Genomic DNA, 11660 nt, shown 5'->3' with positions numbered 1-11660 from the left:
AGTGAAATATGAGAGATGGTAAAGTTCAATTACCAAGTAATTTACCCTTTAATAAAAGGTTTATATGTATCACTATCTACTAAATTATAAATATTTCATAGCAAATTATCTTTTAAAATATATTTTTTTATGTTTTATTACTTAATTATATATATGATAAACTATATCATTAACCACTTAATCATTTAGCTATTTTATTTTTACCATCGATCTTTTAATTTTATCAATCAGACCAACTAATTATTTAATTACTGCCAATCAAGCCGCCTGTCATTAACAATTGACGGTGGTTGTAACACCCTCGACCCGAATTCGACCCGGATACGAATCTGAGGTGTCACATTGACTTTTCAACGCTTTGGCTCTATGAAAATCTGACTTTTTAATTTTATTTGAGTTGTGAAGCCCTCATTAATAGTAGTTAAAATCAAACCTAATATTAGACAATGAAAACAAATATTGAATATATTTATTAATACATATCAGAGCATTTATAATTTAAACATTTATAATACATGCCAACAAAATTTCAAATAACAAAATCACATACTATTCAAATATGTCTCATCAGATCTTTTTCAAAGGTATAATGTTCTGTCCTAGCTTACTCTATTGACCTCTCTGAACTTACATGTGAAAACACTCACACGCTAAGTCTTTGACTTAGTGAGGTACAAATGAGCATAATAAAACCTTAAAACATTTACTTAAACATTTTAGGGGAAACATTGAATACGAAAAACAATATACATTTCATATAAATAACATATATTGTTATACCATGTTCAATTTATATTAACTTGTTTAAATAGCCCAACGCATATCACTGAGAACTAAAGGTATGTGAGTACTTTGAGGTTGTGCATTGTAATTGCAGTTGAAACTGCCGCGTAGAATTTGCACCGAAGTGCCACATAGATTTGTCCCAAAGGGCCACGTATAATTATCCCGAATGACCACATAGAATTATCCCGAAAGACCGCGTAGAACCTCGACTCTTGGCATGCCAATTATACCTCTAATTCTCATAGCACATAGTTTGGGCTTTAACCATATAAATATTTCACATAGCATTATTCAATTTATCATTTACTCGCATAGAACATATACTCATAGTATTTCACATAGCATTATTCAATTTATCATTTACTCATATAGAACATATACTCATAGTATTTCACATAGCACTATTCAATTTATCATTTACTCATATTAAACATATACTCATAGTATTTCACATAGCATTATTCAATTTATCATTTACTCATATAGAACATATACTCATAGTATTTCACATAACATTATTCAAATGATCATTTATTCACAAAGAACACATATACTCATAGTAACGAAATCAAAACGGTGCTTTTAAAATATGATTCAAATAAAACATTATAAAGATATTTCATAAAATAATTCAAATTGTTTTTGATCGAAAACCTTCGAGGTTGGCTCATCGCAAGTAGTCCTCATATCGAAAAATAAAATAAGTTGCACTCATATTTGCCTCATTTAAGCCCTAAGCGAGAATCTTTTTCACTTTCGCTCAATCTCTATATTACATCGATTCGTTATGCACTTGTTTTCAATCGAATCTACACGTTAACATGACTAAGATGAATATCGGAGCTCAATTAATCGTTAAACAATCAGCATCTACATAAACTAAATAAAACCCTAATTCAAAATTTCAGGCTGAACATTATTGATACTCTACACCCAGTACTGAAACTTCCCTTCTATGGTACCGATACCTACTTCAGTATCAATACTCAAATTGCATTCTGGAATTTCCTCTTCAATTACAGTATCAGTACCCTACTATTGGTATCGATACCCCCAGTATCGATACTACCCCTTCGGTATCGATTATGTTCATCCGATTCATACAATATCGATAATGTTCTTCCAGTACTGATACCCTTGCCCATAATTCACTTATTTCATTTCAAATTTTACCCAAAACTCACCTAAATCTCATTCTTCTAACTCCATTCATGCCCTTAAACTCAATAACACTTATCACAACCAACTTATATCAATTAAATTCCATTAATCATCCAAAATTTTCACTAGAATACTTAAAACTAAAAATCACACACATTCTTCAAACATGTTTCCAATCTTTTCTAATACTTCAAATATCTTATTAAGCCCTTTGAAAAGTCAAATATATATTTAAAATCAAAATACTAATTAAATTTCATTAACTCCCTTAAAACCTCATTTTACCAAATCACCATTAACTCATAAATCCCATAGTTTTTAGTTATCTTTAAGTTTTCTTAAGCTTCATACAACCCAAAGACTCAAAACCAATTTAAAAATTCAAGAAACAACCAACTTCAATTAACTCACCTTAGCAATGGAAGTATATGGTAGACATGAAGAAGAGAAGAGGAAGAAAGCTTCTAGGCTTTTCTTTTCCTTTTCCCATTTTCCTCACATGCTTAAATAACCTTAAAAATGAATTTTAAATTTATTTCATGACAAAAGACCATTTTTCCCTTCATCTTTCGATATTTGATAATATATCCTAAACAAAAATTCCCAAATCAATCCTTGAATATTTCAATTTATCAAAATTAAACAATTAAATTTTAAATTCTTACACTTTAGTCACTGACCCGATGTTTAGGGTATTACAAGTAAGCAACATCGGTTAAAATTCAACACATCAAATTCTATAGGCAAGAGCTTTCTAGAATTGGTTTATTTTGATGTATGGCAAGCACCGATTATAATCCTAGGCGGAGTAAAGTACTTTGTCTCATTTATTGATGACTACTCTAGGAGACATGGGTGTATCCTACTAAGAATAAGTCAGATGTGTTTTCAACTTTCAAAGCCTTTAAAGCGAGGGTGGAACTTGATTTTGGAAAAAAAAATCAAGTGTTTCAGAACAAATAATGAAAGTAAAGAATTTGATACTTTTGTATGAAAGAATGCATCAAAAGACAGTTCATAGTGGCAAACGCTCCTCAACAAAATAGAGTGGCAGAGCGGATGAACAAAACCTTGTTGGAAAGAACAAGAACAATGTTGAGGGCTGGAGGCCTAGCAAAATCATTTTTGGCAGAAGTAGTCAACACCGCCTGTTATTTGGTGAATCGGGCTTCATCAATTGCAATAAAGCTGAAGACACCAATAGAGATGTAGATTGGTAAACCAATTGATTATTCAAACCTCCGTGTATTTATAAGTATTGTGTACATGATGTACAACACCTAAGAAATTTCAAAGTTGTATCCAAAATCCAGGAAATACAAATTCTTGGAGTATGCTGATAGAGTAAAAGGGTATCACTTGTGGGATCCCACTACCCGTAAAGTGATTATCAATATGGATGTTATCTTTGTAGAAGATAAGCTACAAAGAAAAGAAGATGATGATAGCACTGAAAAGTCAGAGACTACACAAATATATGTGGAAAAGGAGTTTGAACAAGGAGATTCTTCTGAACCAGAACCATCATATGATAAACAAGAACGAGAGAGTTCTGAAGCTCCAACAACTCGTCAATCAGATAGGGTGAAAAGACATCCCAATTGGCACTCAGATTATGTTATATAGGGTAATATTACATACTACCTTTTAATAAAGGACAGTGAGTTATCAACATTCCAAGAGTCAATAAACGGCTCAGATGCTTCACAGAGGATGACGACAATGCAAGAAGAAATTGAAGCCCTTCATAAAAAGAATACATGGGACCTTATGTCACTACCACAATGAATGAAGCCAATTAATAACAAATATGTATTCAAAATCAAGCGAAATTGTGACGATCAAGTGGAGAGGTATCGTGCAAGACCGATGGTCAAAAGATATGCTCAAAAAGAAGATATTCATTTCAATGAAATCTTTTTTCATGTGGTTTGACTAATAACAGTTCAAGTAGTCTTGGCAATGTGTGCTACATTAAACTTACATCTAGAGCAACTAGATGTTAAAACAACTTTTCTTCATGGAGATCTTGAAGAAGAGATTTACATGCTCCAGCATGAAGGATTTGAAGAAAAAGAAAAGAAGAACTTGGTTTACAGGTTGGACAAATCTCTATACGGTCTATAGCATGCACCAAGGTGTTGGTATAAGAGATTTGATTCATTAATTATGTGTCTTGGATACAACAAACTTAATGTAAACCCTTGTGATTATCTCAAGAGGTTTGATGATAACAATTTTGTTATATTCTTATTGTATGTGGATGACATGTTGGTTGCAAGCCCCAACAAAGATCATATTGAAGATTTGAAGGCACAACTGGTTATGGAATTTGAAATGAAGGACTTGGGACCAGTAAATAAGATTCTAGGGATGCAAATTCACCAAGACAGAAGTAATAGGAAGATTTGGCTTTCACAAAAGAATTACTTGAAGAAAATCTTGTCACGATTCAATATGCAATATTGTAATCCAATTTCCACCCCTCTTCATATTAACTTTAAATTATCCTCTAGTATGAGTCCTAGCAGTGAAGAAGAGAGGATAGAGATGTCTCGAGTATCGTATGCATCAACAAAATGGGATGTTTAATGTTCTCTATGATATGCACAAGACCAAACATTGCACAAGCAGTGAGAGTGGTTTGTCGGTACATGATGAATCCAAGCAAAGAGCATTGGAATGCAGTGAAGAGGATCCTGAGATACATCAAAGGGACCTCAAATGTTGCATTATGTTACGGAGGATCAAGCTTGCTTATCAGTGGGTATGTCAATTCTGACTATGCAGGAGATTTAGATAAAATCAAATCTACTACAATATGTGTTCAAAATTACTGGTGGAATTGTAAGTTGGGTCTCAAAACTGCAGTCAATTGTGGTTATGTCAACAACAGATGTAGAATATGTAGCAGCTACATAAGATAATAAACAAGCAATTTGGTTGAAAATACTATTGGAGGAGCTCGGGCATAATCAAGAGTATGTCTCTTTGTTTTGTGACAGTTAGAGCGCCTTGCATCTAGCAAGGAATCTAATATTTTATTCAATGACAAAACACATACGAGTTCAGTGCCATTTCATTAGTGAAAATGTGGAAGAAGAGACGGTAGATATGCAAAAAATCCATATCAAAGACAATATAGCAGATTTCATGACAAAGGTTGTAAATGCTGATAAATTTACGTGGTGCCAATCCTCTTGTGGCATGTTAGAGACGTAACCAACATGAATGGTACAAGGTAGATCCAATCAAATCTTCAAGTGGGAGATTGTTAAAAGTCAAAGAATTTTCGGTACATTAATGCACCAAATGGTGCAGTGCTAAAATTCAAGATTTATGACAAATTTTGGTTGAAAATTGGCAAGCGAAGAATTACCCAATTAGTCCCTAAACTTTTAGGCTATTTATAATATTTATCCCTAAGCTTCAACTATAAATACCCTAGTCATTTTAGCTTCAAAACCATCCCAAATCATTCCAATTTTCTTCCATTACTGGAGAAATTAAAGAGTTTTCTTGAGAGTTGTTTTCTTCTTTTTAACAAGAGATAATTGTCATTGTTTTCTCCTTGTTAAATCAAGAGAAATTGTAATTCATATTTTCTCATACTGAAATTTTTCTACTTTTGCCCGTGATTTTTTGCCTATATTATTTAGGGGTTTTCCACGTAAAATTTGTGTCTCATTTATCTTCATTGTTATTTTCTCAAATTATCATTTACGATTTTGCTCTATCCGACAGTCATATTATGTAATACCAGTAGGTAAGGCTGGATTAGAATGGTACCAATATCGCGAGTTGACGGAAAAAAGAAGAAGAAATAAGACCAAAGTGGAAATTTTTAGGTCTTTCTTAGTTACATGTTTATTAATTTTCTTTATACCTTGTGTGTTTAATTGCCAAGATATTGGTTGTAGAGAAATGTTCACTGAGAAAACAAAGAGGAGGGAGCTTGTTTGTTCCACAAATTTTGTACGTAGAAATTTCAACCACTTCAATTACTATTTAGTGCTGAAAAAGTAGAATATTTACTTGTTTCTTTTGAGAACTGTTGAATGGGAATGAGACATTGGTCGGTTTGCCGATGCGATACTTTGTCATACCGGCATTCCTATACCACAAAAGATGTATGCCTAAGTAAGGATGAATATTTTATCGAGTCAACTAAAAGAAGTTTGAATTAATCAAGTTAAGAAATCCTGTTTTGAAACTTAATTTATTTGAAAATTTTCGAGTTAACTAATTTATGAAATTTAAGTTAACTTACTTGAATTATTGTTTAAATTTAATTGTAAATATTTATATTGTTATAATATAATTTAATTTCAATTTAAACAACTTTCTATAATCACATACAATATACAAATATGTATATTTGTTCATATATATATATAGTTGAGGGACTCGACTTGAATTTGAAAATCAATTCATTAATTATTAAAATTTAAGTTATTTCGGCCCTATTTTATAACTCAAACTCTATTTTAATTTTGTTAAGTCAAGTTGAATAGAATAAAAAAAATTAAAATTTCCGAGTTGGAGTTTTATTCACCACTACGGTTAAGAGCCTTCAGAAATGCTTAAATTGAGGACCAAAACATGCCAAGGGAAGTACTGTGGGTCACCGTTATCTTAAGGGTGGTTCAGAAGGGATGGATGAAACATGGAAGGTTGATTCATCCTTCCGCCGATGGTCTAAAACCCAAAAGAAGAAATGAAGGCGCGATTTAAGCAAATTATACAATCACGAGAAATATTTATTCTTTATATATTAGGATGACAATCATCTGGGCAGACTAGTTCAGTTTTGAGTTGATCCATAAAGAAAAAGAAAAACATTGTTGTGTTAAGTGCAATAAAGGCTTTACCAGAACAGGAGAATGATTGAGGGTTTGGTTTGGTCTGCAGTGAATTTGCTGTGTGATGATCCATTTTCCAAGATTCCACTCAAGTATTTGCACTAGGCTTTGCCTCGATACCACTTCTGACATTGGAGCTCAAAAAGTTAAAGCAGCTTGCTTAATCGCATCCATAATATTTCATTCCTTCATCCCAGCTCTGGAAAGATCATTAACCAAAGAAAAACAGAGAAGCTGCAGCTTATGATCATATAAAATAGCTCAACCAGAATACAACATGCGTATTTGGGCCTAGACCGTGACATATAATATACGCGCGCGCACAAACACGCATATAAAAATCAGCTGTACAGCTACAGCTGATAAACAAACCGCAGTTTGATTAAAAACATTCCGGTTAACAAGATAGTTATATCTTGACACACTTTAAGATGTATCTTCCATATCTAAGCGGTGCATGAAATTCCAAATCATTTTAGGCTTGGCATTTCCTCCCCCGACACTGATAAAAGGGTCAGCTAATAACACTACATTCTAGCCTGCTCTGTTTAAATGATTATGCATATACCCCTTGAAATCCTAGTGGCTCATGCCTTCAGGAGAAAAAGTGACAGATAACAAATATGCCTCATCCAAAAGTGTGCCTAGGTGCACCAGGTTGCGACTTATCAAATATATGCCTCATCTGAAAATGTTTGAGGTGCTTTTATTCTACGGCACTAAGGCGTAGTGCCTAGGCAAACACCATGACAGCACTGTTCCCAACTGAAAAAGTCCTTTAAATATTGAGCTAAATGACATAATTAAGTACTAGTAGTCCAATGATGTCTGGCTGCAACTTGGAAAATCATACATGTTTTCCAGGAGCTGTTAGATGACACAGCAATTCTGGCTTTTACTATAAGTTAGATAACAAGTATACCTGAAGAAGATATCCGTGTAGCCAATCTAATGTCTGAGAAAATGTTGTCGCTGATACATTTACAACCGTTAAACCCTGTTCCAAAAGACAAAGACGTAGGAAATGAAAAAATCCAGAAAGTTCAACAATTAAAGTTCAAATAACTCCAACGTTATTTAGAGAGCTGAGTCAACTACACCTCCTAAATTAAAACAAGTGGGAATAGAAAATTTAAAATACCATACCGAAAATTTAAAATACCTAAAAGGATGGGGCAATCCAAGAAACATGAAGAATAAGCATACAATGAACATGTAGTAAGTTAATGGTTTTCAATTTACAATTAGCCAAAAAAGGTGAAATATTTGCAGATCCTGAGAGATGTCTTGATATAGGAAAGGTGACTTATTTTACTGTGACATGTCTTGATATTGCTTATCAAGTGCATGTGCTGAGCCAATATACGTTTTCATCACCAACTGTTGATCATTGAAAAACAGTAGAATTCTAGACACGAAATTCTATATAACAATCATGATCATACTAGAACCGAATGTTTTTCAAATTTGGATTGAGCATGATGCAAAAAAGGTGAGAAATATAATTCAAGATATTATGCTTTTATTAGGGGAAACTTGATTTCATGGAAGAGTAAGAATCAAAATGTGATCCCACGATCAAGTACAGAAACTGAATACAAACCTCTGACCAAGTTTGTCTGTGAAATCATATGGGTATATAAGCTCAATGAAGTAGGAATTAAGGTTTCAGTACCTGTAAAAGCCATAGTGTGATAATCAAGCTGCACCCAATATTGCGTTTAATCCTATCTTTCATGAATGGTAAAAAACTTAGAGGTTGATTGTTTGCGAAAAGATCCAACAAGATTTGATTACTGCCAACTATGTGAAAATTGGACTAGGATATATTTTAACAAAGATTCTTAACAGGGTCCAAATTGATTTTCTAACAAGTTCACATGATTAATATGTATGCTCCAACTTGAGAAGGAATGCTACAGATTTGCAGGCTAAATCTTAGGAATGAAATATTGTAATTAATGTAGGATATTACGTTACCTATTATAGGAGCTTTATACTTGATTATATACCCATACAATTGATGAATAAAATACACAAGAATCATTATTCTCTCCTTTTCTGCTTTTACAAAGATAAAGGAGATAAACAAATTGTTGGTTGCCCAGATGCTAATTGGGCAGGATCTCCCTTAAATAGATAGTCTACTTCAGGATATTATGTTATCTTTGGGAGAAATCTAATATCTTGGAAGAGTAAAAAGTAAGATGTTGTAGCAATGTCAAGTGCAGAAACAAAATATTGAGTTATGGCCCGATTACTTGTGAACTTATCTGGCTGAGACAATTGCTTAAGGAATTATATATATGAAACTATTAGTCTCATGAAGTTGATATCTGATAATCAAACAGCATTGTATATTGTCTCCAATCTAATGCTTCATGAAAGAACAAAACACAATGATCAATTGCCATTTTGTGAGACAAAAAATTGAGTCAGGATACACTACCACAAGTTTTAAGAAAATAAAAACGAAAATGACCTTTATTTTCTGAAACTAAGAGCAACCTATTTCTCCTATTTTTCTCCTTTTATTTTCTCCTCCTTCAATAGTCATTCTTTTCTCTATTTTATTTTTATTCACAATTTACAACATCAAATCTAAGATACTTCCATATGATTATATTGCAATAGATTTGCTACGTATTAAGTTTTAGTATAAAAATAATTGAACAAAGTCAACAAAACAAGAGGATGGGAACAAATGTTTCATTATAACAATTAACAACCAATAAACAGATCTGAAATGGCATACCTGTGACTTGAAAGAGCAAAGATAGTTTTGGATAGTCTTGAAGTTCGTTATTAGACTCTCTGTATCCTGTAAAAGGGGAAAAAATAACAAATGAGGTTAAAACAAAAAACTTGATCAAGTAAATAGTTGATCAAAGAAATAAACAATGACAAACAGCAATGTAGAAGAAAAGGAATCGACAGTAATCAAAAGGAAAATTCAAGATATCAAGTTATCAACACGCCCACTTTTGACCACAAAAAATGAAGCAGAAGTTTTGCAGATATGGACATGGTTAGAAGGTGTCATTTCACGCCTTAGAATGCCTTTTCAAATGGTCCCAACTTGACAAAAGTTTCAAAATTTATGTTATACAATTATTTTTTTCTAAATGGACATTTAAATATTCTCTAAGGTTTTCTGTGTCTTTGGAGGGTCATCTTCACGAAATCTTTCGATCATAGGTTTCAAGCAGTGTACTTCAAAAAATGAAGAGTTAAAAGAACATAGACCAAATCACATTTCTCTAGCTTATGAGAGTTATGAACAAGTTTCACGAAGTATAAAAATTCAAGTGATTGCACTCGGAGTGAAATAAAAGGAGTAAAAAACTCCCAGCAACTGTACAAGACAACTTACATATGTTCTTGGGATGTCACAATATTCTAGGCAAGCAAAAAGTAAAGCTTCAACAAATCTACACAAAGATTATACTCTGAAACTATTAGTATTAACAGCAAATTCAAGGGAAGGAAGTGCATGAATTTGATTGTTTCCAACCAAATTTCCAACATCCATTTTCCACACAAGTCGAGGGTTATTCCTTGAATCAAACTGTATAAGTACAAACCGTACTTAAGACTAGCCCTTTGTTAGAGAACGACTATTAATATTCCAGGAGAAAGAAAACAACAAATCAACCTAGATGTCTAATTAAAGATTCTCCATGATAGCAAGCAATGCCCCACAAAGCTTTTTGTCAAATGGAGTTATCTTTCTGCCAAGACAATAATTATTTGACCTTAAAAAAGCAATGCAGTTAGTGATGGAACAAGAAACAATAATTGTTCTTAATACCTGGACTGGACATTTACCACCTAATGTATGAGTAGCGATTCTCTCCTCTAGTGATGTCTGCATATAGATGTTGATTTGAATTTAGGAAATCATGCAAGATTGAGAAAAGAGATCATACGAGGAAGCAGGAGAAATACAGTCCCAGTTAAAGAAAAACACCTTCATAATATCTTGAATAACCATACAAGAACCTGATTAAATCTTTTAACAAATGACACCTTCATACTATCAAGAATAGCAGTCAAACAGACCCATCTGTTTATAAATTTTCATTTGGAATAGCTTATCCACAAAATGGAATCTTCCAATTAATCTCCACAATTCACTAAATGAACCATCTATACTCTTGAGAATTCAAAATCCTTAACAAGGTGTTTTCCTCTCTGTACAAATAAAGTTTCTAATAGTACAGGTTATATCAGAAGAGAGAGATTTAGAAAGTGAATCAGAACCATAACTGGCGTTGGATTTTTGCTTCATGTGAATATTAATTGATATCTCCTCCATTTTCTCAGTTTAGCCATTTGAGCCACATTATTTACTAAAAGAAATTTAACACATGCGCATCTATAAGCTTTTGTGCTTTACTAGTTAAAGCTGAATATAGGAAAAGTAAAATGAGAAGTAACCATACCTTGTGATCAAATTCAGACATCTTCAGAACTATGGTATTACTATTGGTTTAGGGCCAGATTTTTCTTTGCTAGCAGTATTTCCATTTCCTTCTGGTACCTTAACAGTTTCACCTGCACAAAGACAACCACTGTCAATAAATAGTCAAATTGCACCTTCACATAGCCTCTAAAACTGACACATACAATATGCTTAAAATGTCATGCAATGCCATACCAAATACAAAGAATTTACAGTAGAAATCCACCTTTACCACCAGAAGCAGTTGCTAGAGTGATCGACTTTAAAGATTCTGAGACTTTGTTCACCTTGTCAACTGACACGTCTTCAGCCACATGCACAAGATGGTCATGGCCATTTTCTGTGTTGCTTTGAGAAGTAGTAGTTAAATTATTTTCCATTTGCAC

Source organism: Hibiscus syriacus, unplaced genomic scaffold (genome assembly GCF_006381635.1).
Source record: "Hibiscus syriacus cultivar Baekdansim isolate YM2019G1 unplaced genomic scaffold, ASM638163v2 tig00112044_pilon, whole genome shotgun sequence".
NCBI lineage: Eukaryota > Viridiplantae > Streptophyta > Magnoliopsida > Malvales > Malvaceae > Hibiscus > Hibiscus syriacus.
The sequence above is the reverse complement of the archived record's forward strand: the minus strand, read 5'-3'. Positions refer to the sequence as shown.